Genomic DNA, 15827 nt, shown 5'->3' on the forward strand with positions numbered 1-15827 from the left:
ATATGCATAAAAGGACAGAATGATTATATGTATTGATTACAGTTCATTAATCGAAGAAATATTTTGAGATCCAGGGAACTGTATACTCAAAATAATGATCGAACACCTTACACCTACATGACACATGAATGGAGGTGTGGCCCGCATGAACATGAATGGGGGTGTGGCCCACATGCACATGAATGGAGGTGTGGCCCGCATGCGCATGAATGAAGGTGTGGCCCACATGCACATGAATGGAGGTGTGGCCCACATGCACATGAATTGAGGTGTGGCCCACGTGCACAGGATATACATGTATGAGTCTGACGAAGGTATTGCATTTATATAAAGATAGCTTACTAAACTCACCATACTCTAAAAACTACTCAGCTTATATACAATATATGTGCCTGTAATTGTTTAATGCCCTACAGAATATAAATTTAGGTATGTTTAGGTTATAAGGAGGTTTTCACTGTCCCTGAATTCACTTCCAGTTGACGGTAGGCACAGGCAGTTGCTTGCTACTGTCCATGACAGCTTTACGGTGAATGCGGTGTGCTGAGGAGACATGAAGTGTGCATATATTTCACTCCACATTTTCGACCCATATTGATAGGTTTCATTGTGCACGACTGAAGCAAGTGACCTCACACCCAGCACGTTACACGCAGCTTGCTATCTGGGTTGAATGTGACTTCCTTGAGGTGACGTCACGACATCGGGCTTTACACTTGTAGGACTAGGGCCGGCATTCTTCGGTGTGGGTGTGATCCCACGGAAAGTAAGGACAAGATCGTGCTGTAAAATGTGCCGTTCGAACTTTGGATACGTCTTAGCACTAAGATTCTAATTACTAGCGTTGCACAGCTTTATACTTAGAGAAGAGCGAAAGAGACTCCATTTTATTCTTTTTTCTCAGGTAAGTTTAGTAGAATGTTAGACGCTCCTTACGTTTTCGCTCTACTTGAGCCTATCGCAGTGAGCAACAATGGCCGCCAGGTTAGTTCGGGGACAGTTGACAGTTTTTTTTTTACTCTTATCGATTTTCTTTTGCGGCTATCCCCACTTTCTTTGGTCTAACAAAACTGACAGCAACACGTTTCGGGGAAACTAGGCTAGCTTGAAAGCTTTTGGATAGAGATGGATTTCACACGTGTTGCTTTCGTTTATTTTTCCACTTTGCCTACCCGGAACTCATATCATCAGTACATGGGTTTTTGATATCCCTAGTGCTGGTATAATGTGTACATATGTGTATTAAATGTCCGTTTCACTACCTTGGTGACTGATATATACTTCGACCACTCAAAGGCATTTTCATAAATTTGAAGGGAAATCAAGAACTGGGTTTAAAAACAGTCTTTAAAACTTGCAATTGTAAGACTTTGCTAGTACTAGATTAGTATGCCTACCTCAGTACAACAAACAGGTCTGATACTAGGGAAACACAGTCGCAACGGTACACAGGCGTTGTTGTTGGGTTTTACCTTTCAAAGTATTGCTCCCTCTTTGTATGTATTTACATACTGGACTTACAAATATATGGTTCTGTTTTCTAGACATTGTTCTATCACATGCACTTCTGGTATCTAACCACAAATATAAGGTTCTGTTTTCTAGACAGTGTTCTGTTACATGCACTGCTGGTATCTAACCACAAATATACGGTTCTGTTTTCTAGACAGTGTTCTGTTACATGCACTTCTGATATCTAACCACAAATTATGGTTCGTTTTCTAGACCTTGTTCTATTACTTCTGATATCTAATCTGTAATGTCATAATCCTGACAGCACAACTCTAGGGCTACATGTAGCCTTGACAACTCTTATTATATTTATTTATTTATTTGATTGATGTTTTACACTGTACTCAAGAATATTTCACATATATAACAACGACCAGCATTATAGTGGGAGGAAACAGTGCAGAGCCCAGGAGAAACCCACAACCATCCACAGGTTGCTGGAAGACCTTCGCATTAGGTTAAATTTTATGCAATCTTTTTGTGTTACTTTATAGATTCGTTGACTCTCTAGCCCAGACTAGTTAGATGTTCATCTTTGCGTTTCTTTTTAACAAGGTTTACAAGCCAACAGCCATATAATGTGTGGTTTCGCTAAGAATGCATGTGGGAACACTCAAAAGCTGTGAGCCATTTAGCGCATTCTCACCTTCGACAAGTTTAGAGGATAGCAAGTTGGTAGTTGGTGGGACTAAATTGTTAAGTCTAGACCTAGTATTGTACTAAATCCTTGAGTGCCAAAAGCTTCATGCAAGGTGCCACCTGAGGAATCATGTACACTACATGTATTAAGCTGAGCAGAAATGAATGAAAGCCATCATTGTGACAGATGGTTTGATAGTTATCATCTTGAGTATGTTCACTTTTGGTCAAATTATAATTATACATGTGTAGCTGATTGATTTGGCTGAAAAGTGAAATTTAAATCTGCACTGATGTACACATGTGAAAACTTCTAAGGCACTGCAATACTTTAACATATGTACATGTTAAGTCAGTTTGTAAATGTATTGAAAATGAAATCCTCTTCTAGCTTCCTTCAGTTATCTCCCTTGCATTCTCCCTGTGGTAATATAAACTTACAGAAACCTGGGACTATTATATAGTCCCAGCAGAAACTAAAGAGGGACATGTTTTCAGGATAGCTGAATTCCACATAAGACCTCTTGCAAATTTAAATACACATGTTTTAGAGATCAGTCATTGTATTAGGGTTTGTATACAGGTATAGATACATCATTTTCAACACTCAGGTGTGGAGAAAGCACATGCAGAAGTGCAGGCTGTTGGTGACTGCCTGCATATAGATGTGGGAAATATTTTCTCATAAATATTTGTGAGAGCAGGAGTAGTTATATATCATTTTTAATTACTGTCCAGATGTCACCACTGTTACCGAGCTTGTTGAGTTAGAAGAAAACAGTTTTGTTAAACATAACCAGGATTTCAATCTTTGGGGTTATACACATATCATTAGACGCTTAAATTTGCACTGTTTATACATACTTTGGCAACACCCGGTGCTTGAGTATACCATGTATGCCAATTACAAGGCTGCCTAGGATCAGTATAGTGTGACTGGGAGGGGTGTTGTGTCAAGTGTCCGATGTTTGCAGCATGATGATGAATTGAGGCAGCTTGTTGGATTCTTGAGACCGACCTGCAATCATAGATGTGGCTTGCTGAATTATGAAAATAAAATTAAATATCAATCAAACAAATGAACAAACCACCACTAATTAGAAGACAGTGATTGTCATAGTAACTGATAGTATACATTATAATTAAGACATATACATGTACATGTATGAAATGATGCAAAATTATTTTTGTCGTACTCGATGTTAGATTAGTCAAACACACCCTCAATGACATGAGAATATATACCCTTGAGTATATCGATAATAATGCTGATAAGTTTTAGACCATATCTATGCCTGGAAAACTGTATCAATGCTACTAAAGAGAGAGTCTTACCTGTACATGACATGTACATGTTACTACATGTTCACATTCTATAAAATTGGACCTACCCTAATTCTTCAACCTTTTCAAGAGCCTCTGCAACAAATATTGTGAAACGTTCTCAGAGAAATATGGGGTGTAAAGAAGTAATTTGCAGAAAAAAAAAAAAATGCTTTAGAGGTTGAAAGGTTAAATATTTACATAGGTAGGTATCGACTTATGACAGCTTCAGGTGCTAGAAAAGCCCTAAGTTTGTGATGTTTATGTTATTTCATTCTATTATCTAATACGGTTACAATGTGACAGGGAATGAGGTCAATTTGTATGGGTGAAGTTGTACCCTACAGCTTGCCTCCAAGGGAGCCCATTCAAAACAGACGGTTGGCCTACTTGTATGTGCTAACCCTAATGCCCCTTCTTGATCAGCATGTGTTGCTCTTGTTAACAGAGTTACATGTATATGGATGAAATCTAGATATCCAGTCATCTACAGTTTTGGTGCACATGCTCAAATGAGTGTCCATTGTGCATACACATATAAAAAATATGTATGGAGGGTCAGTCACTACACAGATTTGGCGATGATACATCCACATGTATTTTGTAACTTTATGCACATATATCTCAAATGTAAATATCATTCTGTCATTGATTACAAAGTTAGTTTAGAAGAATTGCTCAGTCCACTTGCTTTGAAAACAGAGGGCATGATCTTAGCACACAAAAAGCTGACATTTCATTCTATTTCATTTGCCTCTAAAAACAGTAGAGCTGTATTAAAACATTCTGTTTTTAAAGTACATGGTAATGTTTTTGTCAGAAAATGTATTACTGTCACTAAGCTATTTTGGAGATCTGAAGGAGATAGGTTTTGTATATGAAATTATCAACTTGAAGGTTGTGCTATTGTAACAGTCACAAGCCATTTTGGAGTCCTGAAGAATGTAAGATTTTCACACAAACCCAAAAGTCTGTTCAAATTGTCTGTTTAAAAAGTCAAGCTGAGTCATGTTTAGTGTCCTAGCTTCCCAATGAAACAAAATACTTCACTGCACAGCCAAATTTCACTTCAACTGTTGTAAAATAGGACCCGTCGACATCAACAAATCAATACTGACAAGTTCAAGTGACATTAAAGATAAATTCTTATCTCTTTTCTTGTGAATATTTTGTCTTAACTGATACTTGACCCTTTTTTTTTCACAGTAGCAAATACTGTTCAGCAAAGTCACAAGTCTAATTACTGCATTGCATTCCTTCAGTGTCTGACACGCCTGTTTTCCATGAAAGTGGACTGATAAGGATGTAGGTCATTGCGTCATGTAGCAGATTGGGTGCTATGAAGTGATTCGTTTCCGGGTCTTGATGAGAACTACTCATTTCTTCTCAAAATTTAATTATTTGACTTTAAAGCACTTTGGGATAATTACATGTAAAATTGCACGGAGTACATGCATTTACATGGTGATGGTGGCAAATGATCCCCTTGGGCAACCATGAAGTCATCCTTGAATCCACATCCTGGTTGCCTGAAGTGACGTAGACCTATGCTCTTGTGGGTATATGCTCTTGTGGGTATTTACATCCTTCAATATAAAATATATCCTGGATGTACAATGACTTTTAGAAGCGTGTACTGATTATAGTCATTTGTATACCAGCCATCAACCAAAATAGTATCCTCGGGTCAATAATGTTGTCTTTATAATTTCTTAGGGCTGAATGATATCATATGTAATTATTACATAAAATTTGTGGAATTTTTGGTTTGGTTCAAATGGTAAGTTGACCGCTGTATGCCAAGTTGGGGACCTGGGATCAAACCAGGGTCAAGAATGAAATGTTTTAAAAATGGTACTTTTTGCTGCCTCATGTGCTGCTCAGCACAAAGAGGTTAGAGCAAAGATAAATGACTGGTTGACCCAGTGTCAGTCAGTATGTGACTGGGCGGAGTGTCATCTGGTGTCTTCAGCATGAATCTTCAATGGCAGCAGCACTTCGGCGCATAGACTCGCCCTGCCACAAAAGGCAGAATTGTACACACACCTAATGACTCCTTCTTGCCATGGCCTGTGACCGAAAAATTGTTAAGTACATGTACACATAGTAACGAATACCACTCTTCTAAATGAGAAATACCTAGGATTTTTTTGTGAAGGGAGTGGGGAGGATGAAATTATCCATCATTGTGTCATTTTATTTTTTTACGCTTTTTTTTATTAGTCAAATGCATCAGCCGGAAGCCCTGGGAAATCCTGTACTCCATATTATTTGTGTAAATTTACCTGTGTACGTGTAAGTTGTAGGCCTATTTCTGTTTTAAATTAAATGATTTTTGGAGGTTTTGGCTCACAATTCAAACAGTACATACATAATATCATAGTGTAAACAGACTAAGTATGATATGTATTTGTATGGAACTTTGGATAGTTGTCATATCCAGTACTCGCAGTCAGTACTCTGCAATGTTGTTTTATCACAGATAAGGTTATCAGTCCATTCATGATCGGCTATGTACATTTACATATAGGAAAATTTATGTGAACTTAGGTGATGGGTCAAATCAATGCTAAGCGCATTAGACAACGATACAGGTGTGTGTGCTTATCCTGTATATGTTCTGGCCTGACATCTCTGATAGCTTCTTGGTAAGCCGGTAATTAAAGGTGAATCAATATAGGGCTTTATTACTCATGGACTTGGATTTATAGATTTTCGGGATCTTTCCAAGTGCAGCATTTCATGCCAAAAAAGGCATCATCCTTCGGAAAATTGTGGCTGTGTTGTGCTGGTTTTGAAATAATCAATTAGATAAAGGCGTTTGTTGAGTTTTGGGGCTTATGTATGTATACATGTATTTCATGTAAAGGTTTAAAGTATTCTAATGCCTGAATCGTGTTTAACAAGACAATTCTCTAGTATCTACCTGATTTATTATGCAGATGATTATTGTGGTATCAGGCCTGAATAACTCTCTGGTCTTTATGCCTATGTACACAGAATACATGTACATCTATACCTGCAAAGTTTACATGCTAGCATTATTAGTTTGTTAGGGTGCATGACACATTCTAATTTAGATCCTGTTGTGAAGTATCAAGTTTTAATGTTTACCTTATTTGTGACTGTTGTTGTACATGAAATGGAATGCGTAGTAACACATGTTAGATTGTGGAACATTTTATTAATTTAGATATTAGATATAATAGTTGACATGTATATTTTAAGTAATCTCCTAGATAGAAAAAAAGAGAGAAAACATCAGGGAAATTTTTTTATCATGTATGTATCCTATGTATACCACAGATACATGTATGGCAGACCTGACAGACATGCATGGAAGTGGAACTTCCTTTCATAAAAGGAAGCCTAGATCTAGATCTAATGGGGGTATTGCTATACAGTATATATATATATATATATATATATATATATGTTCTGCAGCTGCAAAATGACCAGATTATCAGTTTGGACATTCACTGGAGAATATCCATGGTTTTTAATGTGATATGTAGGCAGAGAGCAAACAGAGTGCCTGTCTCTAATACCGTGTGGATGCTCAGTTGTTGAAAATCTGTATGTGCTCAGTGGTTACCACTGTTAGGTTTATCTTAATATTCCCTAGCCACATGTTCACTTAGGGGATGCTGTAAGGTGTACCTGTACAAACCTACTGTGCTGGTCAGTACTGTAGGCCAATCTGAGCCTGACCCTGTGTGTCTCATAACTACAGCCCGATAGTTGTAAACAAAAGTTCAGCTAGTTTCAAACAAGGAAGTAGAGTTAAACATACTAGAGTACACAGACTGCTTGATAGAGTCCAGGGGTACTGCTGAATTGATGTAAATGTAAGCTATTCACCCAGACTTACAGCACTAACTTAGACAGGATTGGGGCCCCTAGTCTAGTGACCTGACTGAACTGTTTTCCGGTATAATGGTTTAGCAGCTTGCTGTAAATGTAACTTACATCAAAGCTTTATACCAGGTTCTCCAAGGGATCCCCTTTTCCAACAGCACAGGAAAATTATTGGCGCCTGTATGATTCTGCTCATTTGAGGTGATGACTGACTGTGAGCGAAGGAAAAACATTGAAGCCTTCAGGTTGATGTATTATCTTTTGAGTATAGTCAACTCATGAACAGTTTTAAATGCCTAAATAGTATATTTTTGTACACTCAGGTTGTGCTAATTTTTTCTTTCTATGAGTCCAGTTCTTACTCTAACATGTTAGGACACATACGTGAACATGTAGGCCTACATGTACGTGCCTTTTTGGGCCACCTGTACATGTACAAACTCCCTTATATATATTCTCATTTTCCACGAAATTCATAGCAAAACATTTGCTTTGCCAGATACATGCAGACATGCATGTAAGACACTCTTGTATGCTAATATAAAGTTGTGTTTACTTTCAAGAATGTGCTAAATTACAGCTGAAAAATGAATTTTCCTTGTTGCAAGTGATAATAACAGGACCATGTTGGGATTGATTCACTGTGGCTTTGACGTGGATCATATTCTAATAAAGCAATCTCATTTGACAAAATGGGATACTGCTCTCCTAATTATGACTATTTATCACCAGCCTGTTGATGTGCATAAGATACTGTTCCCACCTTGAAATAAATGAGAATGGAAAGAATGGTACCAAGATAGCGTAATTTACACCTGTTTTCACCCTTGTTAACAGGGCCTAATTTACAGTGTAGCCTTTGAAAGGCTAAGTTGTTCTTGTTAATCATGATAATTCTTCTCTATGATGCTTTGGAAGAAAGACATTTAAAATTTTGACAGTGCATCAGTGTAAGAATAGACCAGAAAGAAGGGCTTAATACTGTTTTTATTCAAAATACTGTTATGTTATCCGAGCAGCAAAGCTACAGTACATGTACATGCACTATAGTCATTACTGCCTCCTGTAAGCCCCAAGTTGCATGAGTGTGGTAAATTACATGTACCTGAAATTTTGCCCAACTGCATTTTAAGGGCATATCTACAGTATGTCAAAAATATTACTTTTGTTGCTGAAACTTACATTTTCCCATCAGGCAATCATCCTATCTTGTAAACAAATCTCAAAACACTTTTCTAAGACCAGTAGAAGTCTCGGAATAAGGCAAAATGTTGAGCTTAAACATGCGCGAAAATGTAGAACATTTACCGTAAGTAACATTGTGGTTTTGAAGTCTACAATGAATATTTTCTGAAAAATTTCATTACTTTATTTGATAATTTCATAGGTCATGGTTAGGTATATGAAAATAAACTTCGGTTTTGTGTGTTCACTTCATTAAGGTACATGTACTTTTACATCTTTTTTAAAAAGGTTATATAGTTAATCAAAGTCATGTGCAGTATGTCATCTGTTTATAATGTACTTCCTTAAATTATTTATGATAGAAATATTAAAGAATAAGAACCAGGATGTGAATAAACTTTACATTTTCATCAATACATGTACTGTACATAGGATAACATTGCTGTTTGCAACCTGTTCATACCACTACTCCTCCTCCTCAGAGTATTACACTGTTTTGTATAACTGTATTCTGTTGTCTGCAAGGGCATCCATTGTCCTACATTTACATGGACATGTAATGACTGTATAACAATCTAGAAAACAAGACTGCATTGTTCCCTGTGGCTGACCTTCAGTGGAATCTCTAACTGCTTTAAATATTTACTCAGAGCGTGATTGATGAACTAGGACAAATTGCATCAATACTTCCAAACTCTTAATTACAGGGGTATGTAAAGCGATTGATAGGTATATCTGTATGCCTGAATTTAAAATGACAAATGTCTTACAGGTGCACACAAAGCTACTAAGTTTGCAGACATCTAGCCTGTACATGTACATAAAGTCTAAATCAAGTGAATGTTCATTGTAGTACATCTATGTGAAATGAATTGAGTAATTTTTTTAACTAATTTACGGTAATTTTGTGTACAGTAAGTATTAATTGTGCTGAAGTGAAAGTATTCACTCCCAGAATCATTGTGGCTTTCATAAATTTCATTGTGACAAAATAAATGTTGTAAATTTGACTCCTGAAATGATGGATTGTTGGGTAAATGCATGTATAAAAAAATATATGCAATTTTACCTGAATGTACAAATGGGCTTAGATGCAGCTGTCATGAGGTTTACCCTGCCCATTGTTAACAACAATAGTTAATAGATAATAGTGCCAATTTAACTGGTTTTTATTACATGTAATAATATGTTGTATTGGGACAAGAAATTGTACAGACAGGAAAGATGCGGTGTTATTGAATGCCGCCACAGCGAGGTCCTGTTGCTAATGTCAAGGTGCAATTTCTAATAGCTGCCACAAAATTAAGACAGGTAAATGTGAAATGTGCATAGTGTATAATGCACATGTACACAGAATACTGTTATTGGTGCAGAAAGCATTTAGAGCATGTATCCAGACCTCTGGATTCACAGAGCTTGGAGCCTATAATTGGCTGGAATAATGTTACCCATGTATGTGTGTTATCCCTACCATGCACTCCCACTGTCTACACTCTGAACTGCCCTGCATTGTACCCTACAGGTTACACGTGCAAATCAGGCAGTTTGGTTCAAGATTTGCCTACGAACTGAAGAGTGAAGGATCATTGTAGGGTAACACTGCACACATACATTTTAGGTTGTTGATACATCATAAATTTCTGCACTGTTGTTTTGCACCTAAATAAAATATATCAGAATTTTGTCTACTTTGGATGGAATTGAAAACTCACCACCCACCCTCCCTCCCCCCCCCCCTCCGTGTTGCTACCCACCCAAGCAACCACAGCTCAAAAAAATGGTGGTCATGCTACATGTACATGTAGGTTGATTTTTTGATGTGTTGTAAAGAAAAGTGCAAGCTGCAAGTAGTGATATGGCATGTTACCAGGTGGAAGTAAAGTTAGGGGATATACATGTACATGTATAGTTTTAAGGGTAAAGTTGACAAAGTGGCATGTGTGTAACATATAGACTAGTCATGCATGTGCATCGCTGATATACTGCATTATGGCAGCTTTGCAGTTCCAGCTATCTCTAATTGAAAAAACATGTATGTAAATGCATATTAAAATGTTCGTGCACTGCGTGTACCCTATCTCTGTTAAGATCATGATAGCATGATTGACATGATTTATGGCATTGCACAACGATGCAGGTGAATTACATGTAACTTCGTTCTGCAGTACTGAACCTATATGTATTAAGGTCATTGGTACAGTTCCCAGAAAATGAATATCGCACAGCTGAGGCACCAGTAGGTACATGTAGCACACAATACTGATTTGCTTGACCTATGCTGTGTTCGCACAAGCACATTGTATTCGCATAGGTGCCCATATGAAAAAGTTCAAATAAACGCATACGTGTATATGTATATTCACATGATAATTCTGCTCTCCTACGCTGCCCTTTCCCACCAAGTCATAAAATGTGAAAGTCAGAATGTCAGTATCATAACAGTGGTCTGCTGGAGTTGTCTGTCGCGAAAAATGGAGGATAACATCGATGTGTCTACAGGAGGCCAGAAACAATTTGCATCTCATATCAGTGAAGAGTTTCAAGAGAGAAAAAAAAGTTATTCCAGAGTCAACAAAAAAGTGTAATTCAACCACGGCAAGAATATTTCGTGAACACCTCCTCGAAAAACAACAAGATGTTTCGAGGCATACAACCACGTATGTCTTAATGAAGCTTTATCACACTTTTACATGGATTGCCGCAAAGACACTCGCTACAAAACAAATTCCCTAGAAAGTTTCGGGTAGGTATTAAATGGCTATCTGAAAGCTCTGCCCCAGTGTAAGAAATTTGACATCATCAGAGACCTGGCATTGACAGATGCAAATGAAATGTTCAAGACAGACATTAATGAACTGAAACAACTTGGCCATGGTACAACAACCCATTACCCTTTCATTGTGAAGCTTACAGGAAGAAGATTTATTCCTCCATTCACCTCAGTCCCAAAACCCCTTATTGGCTATTAAATAAAGGTATGTTTGACGTGAGACTTTACTTTTGTAGACGAGGACTTGAAAATATGGAAAAGATGACTAAGGCCACATTTGCAATGAAAGTGGACAGTACCACTGGACTGAAATATGTACATAAGGCTGTGGATGAACTGACAAAAAACATAGAGCTTGTGACAAAGATAATGTTTTTTTTTCATGCCAGAAGAACCACACTCACCAGTGTGCCCAGTGGGTTCATTTCAAACATACATCGCTAAACTGCATTCCAATCTGGACAGATTCTGGTAATACCCAGAGGATTCATTCCTGGATGAAGAGAGTGTCTGGTTTGCCAGGAAACAGTTGGGAAAGAAACTATATCACGCTTCATGTCCAAACTGAGTGAACACTGTAATCTGTCCTAAATATATACCAATCACAGCTTTTGTGTGTCAAGCATTGCTGTGTATCAGCGTGTATCAGAGGATGAAAAGTTGGTAATTAGGGAAGCCATGACTGCTGGTATGGCATCAACAAAACTTAGTGTGCCTATCTCTGGAATAAAACCTCCTGCAAAACTGTAACTGCCTCCAGTCATTCCAGTCATACTTCCCGCTACTGTAACTTCCAGTTCAACGCCATCCAATCTACAGTCAGCATTAACTTGGCCAAGTAACATATTCTTTGGTGATGAACTAGTTCACCCCTCACCAGTAACCTCGATTGATGGAGAAGATATATACTTTGATTTTGACCTGGAGAGCATGCTGTGCGATCATGAAGACATGGGTGAAATGCAACAGCAGAATAATAGAGTTTTAAACTCATTCGCAGAGATAACAGTCCAATTTTTTAATAATTATGCTTTTTGTGGTCCAGTTAATTTTATCATTAAGAAATAGTCTGCTGTCTGCTATGTCAACATAATTATAAAATTCATCTTTCTGGTAGTTTGTTTTCTAGACAAAGGCCTAATATAGGCCCCCCTATATATATATATATATATATATATATATGTTGTCTGCCGTGTGGAAAGTTACTAACTACACGTACACTTCCGAGTACCTGCATGCAAAGGGAACATAAATGTTTACAAAGATGAATAGATCTCGGATTTGCTTGTTAAATTCATTTACATGGTTCATCATCTAGTTGAGTTTTGCTTTAGCATTTTTCACTCATTAAATTTCTATCTGTGATTACTTGGCCAATGAGAGTCGTTAAAACAGCAATTCTCCTCCTAACACAGAAGACTTCAGGACTAGTTCTTAGGCAAAATGGCCCACAGCGGATTTTGGCACTGACTTTATTTATGATTTATCAACAGAGGTACATATTTTTTTTTATGGCATGCACCTGCGAGGAAAAGCACACTCTTTTCAATTTGATTATTGAATTGATATTTAAATTTTCTTCTCCTTTAACCTACCTTGTGCTAACTTCCTTGTTGATTCATGTCTAGGTTGTGTCTTTAACTAACATGAAAATCAGAAATTTGTATTTGTGGCAAGCACAGCTTTTCTCTCTTTTATTAACATTTCCTTGTGACTTGCCTGGGATAGATTGTTATAGCACAGGTTCTTGTATAATCCTGTGTCACCTTTGTGTCTTCCATGTACTCCACTACTTTTATCTGATGTGTATGAATGGCATATTGTTCTGACAAGCTCCTAACAGTGGTCTAGGACCTCTCTGTGGATATGTGCAGGAACTTGCCTGTTGTCATGGATACAAAAGACAGTGTGCTAAAGAGCTACAGATGTGATTGCCTTTGGCTATTGTTGTAGTGTTGTACATGTAGTTCAACTCTAAAGTCCTTTCTCTTTGTTTTTACTGCTACATGTACATGAAGATGACCTTAATCTCACAAGGGTCATGCTTAAACATCTCTGGCAAAATAAATACAGTTTAGTTTGTGTGTTTTCTATGTTGGCCTCTATGTCTGTTTTATCCCCCCCCCCCTCCCCTTTTGTTTTCACAAATTGTGTGTATTTGTTTAGTTACCTTGGAAAATGTAATAAAATACAAATTGTTTTTCTTTTTTTTTATTCCATGGTACTGTGCAATGTTTACCTCAGTGGAATCGAGAGCACATTGCATGAAACTGTACAGGCTTCCAGGGCAATTCACATAGACAAATGAGGCAATTCACATGTTCTGTACATATACAGTACATGTGTGTGTCAGTCTTTGAGACAGAGCCAGTGTTAGTGCATACTGTAAGTGTTAATGGCTATGCTGGTGTGGTGTTATCCTAAAGATAACATACATGTACTCTGTATAAATAGCGTATTATTAATATGGACATTGATAATGACAGTCAGTGAGTCCTCCACTTCTACACAGGTTTACATGCACATATACTCTGAGTTTTGATTTTTCTTGGTGTCGCAGGACCTAAGCCATTCTTTCGGGGAAACAGGTTCTAGCAGCATACATTGTAAATTGATGCTTGTATGGTCGACCAATGAGGCCTGCTGATGAGCGCTCTGCATACGGAGGATTGAGCTACATGTAACCTTGTTCAGGTAAGCCGTTTAATCACAGCAGTATTTCTTTGTTAATGAAGCTAAAATTTGGAATTTCAGTACGTAAAGTGCATGTACACGCATGTTTGTAGATGAGGTTGGAGTTGGGTGAATGGACCAACATGTACATGTATAGACTTACAGTGAGTGTCATACTGTGCTATGTACATGTGTGGGCCTACCCTAGTGAGAGTGCATATATGTACAGTGTGTGTGCACCAGCAATTTTAATGACTATAGTTCTACATATACATGTACTACCACTACTGCTACAACTTCTAATACCATGCAGACTGTTTCTTGAGAGGGAAATGTTGTGAAATAAGTCAAATAAAAGAAATAATTATATTGAGATTTCCTTATTTATTTATTGATTTGATGGTGTGTTTTTATGCCATACTCAAGAGGTTTTTATGAAGTGTAGGTGTATTAAGACTTTTCTGTGATCAGGTTGGTGCCGTGTTATGAAGCCATGTTCACAAGCTTCATTTGGGCAGATTAAAATGAATTTTTATGAATGGAGAAAAGTTTTGATACATGAAAATATCCTAACAGGAAAGTCTAAATACATGTACATGTACACGTAGCTGTACATTTACAGTAACTTAACTTGTACTTCTCTGTATGTTAAATATTGCATAGATGTCTATATGAACATTTTATGTTTCAAGTGTAGGTATTTCTCTCCTGTTGGTGTACATATATAATAATTGATGGCAATTATTTTAGGTTACCTGGTTTATCAGGAACCCATAAAAGTCTTAAGTTCTGACATTAAAACTAAAACTTTGAGGGTGTTTTCACTGAGTTTTAGAAATGCCTTGTGTTTATCTCCAGTCTGCGAGATTCAAGAGTATTTTTTTTTAATACTCTTTAAAATCAGTGATTCCAGTTTTGACTTTGGCTCTGATTTCTGCATGTACAGTGAATCACATAAATGACATACAGGTGTACTCAATTTGCTTGATCGTGAGAGCTCTGTTAGTCTTAAAATAGTGTTTTCACATGTGATTGGAATGTAGGATAATATCTGCCTGAGAAAATGTAAATTTCATCCCCTAAAGTACAGTTGCATGACGTTTGGTTTTGCTTGTGAAAGTGGACTTTTTGGGGACAACCGTTTGGTGATTTACTATTGTTGCTCAAGAGACCTCCATGACTGAGGGGTTAGGATGGGGGCAAAATGACTTGGCAGCCTCTCACCAATGTGGGTAATGTGAGTTCAAGTCAAGCTTCCTCTCTGATCAGAAATGGGTGTCTTCCAGCAACCTACAAATGGTCATGGATTTCCCTTGCGGCTCTGCCGTTTCCTACCCCCCCCCCCCCCCCCCCCCTTCAAATAATGCTGGTCACTGTAATTTTGGTGAAACATTCTTGAGTATGGAGCAAAAATCAAAAAATTGTTGCTCAGTATGTTTTACATGTATACATGTACATGTATGCATCAACAATAAATGATTATTAAATCGCTCAATAGCTTCATCACCTGGCTGGTTTGTCCTGTATGGTACTAGAGCAACTGCAACCTTAAATTAAGACATACTTACATGTTAGTGTTTTGCCTGGCAAAAGTGATCAACAAAAACAAAACAAAATTTTTGCAGTGTAAATTTCACCTGCAAGTGCAAGGTCAGTATTTGAAATTACATGTATAAAGATGACTCTGCTGTAATTATGCCGAGCTAATACAGAAGTTGTCATTTCGGAACTGGTACTATTATCTTTTAAATGTTCCATGTACCATAATTCTTTAATATTTTCGACTGCCTCTGAAACCATTATTTTCAAACATTCTGAGAACTATGTGTCATAGACAAATAATTTGCACAGTGTTATGAAGCTTGTG

General features: G+C 37.4%; 1 protein-coding gene across 3 annotated transcripts in view; it reads left to right on the plus strand.

Moving 5' to 3' along the window:
- Positions 1-739: 739 nt before the first annotated feature.
- The window catches only part of LOC135469657 (protein kinase C delta type-like), a 42698-nt gene continuing 27610 nt past the window's right edge, over positions 740-15827 (plus strand). For 2 of the 3 annotated variants that reach the window (XM_064748200.1, XM_064748202.1), the window contains exons 1-2: positions 740-904; positions 13848-13981. The gene's annotated coding sequence lies outside the window, so the exon portion shown is untranslated. The remainder of the gene's footprint in view (positions 905-13847; positions 13982-15827) is intronic. The other variant, XM_064748201.1, reaches the window with a different exon arrangement.

Source organism: Liolophura sinensis, chromosome 7 (assembly GCF_032854445.1).
Source record: "Liolophura sinensis isolate JHLJ2023 chromosome 7, CUHK_Ljap_v2, whole genome shotgun sequence".
NCBI classification, from domain to species: Eukaryota; Metazoa; Mollusca; class Polyplacophora; order Chitonida; family Chitonidae; genus Liolophura; species Liolophura sinensis.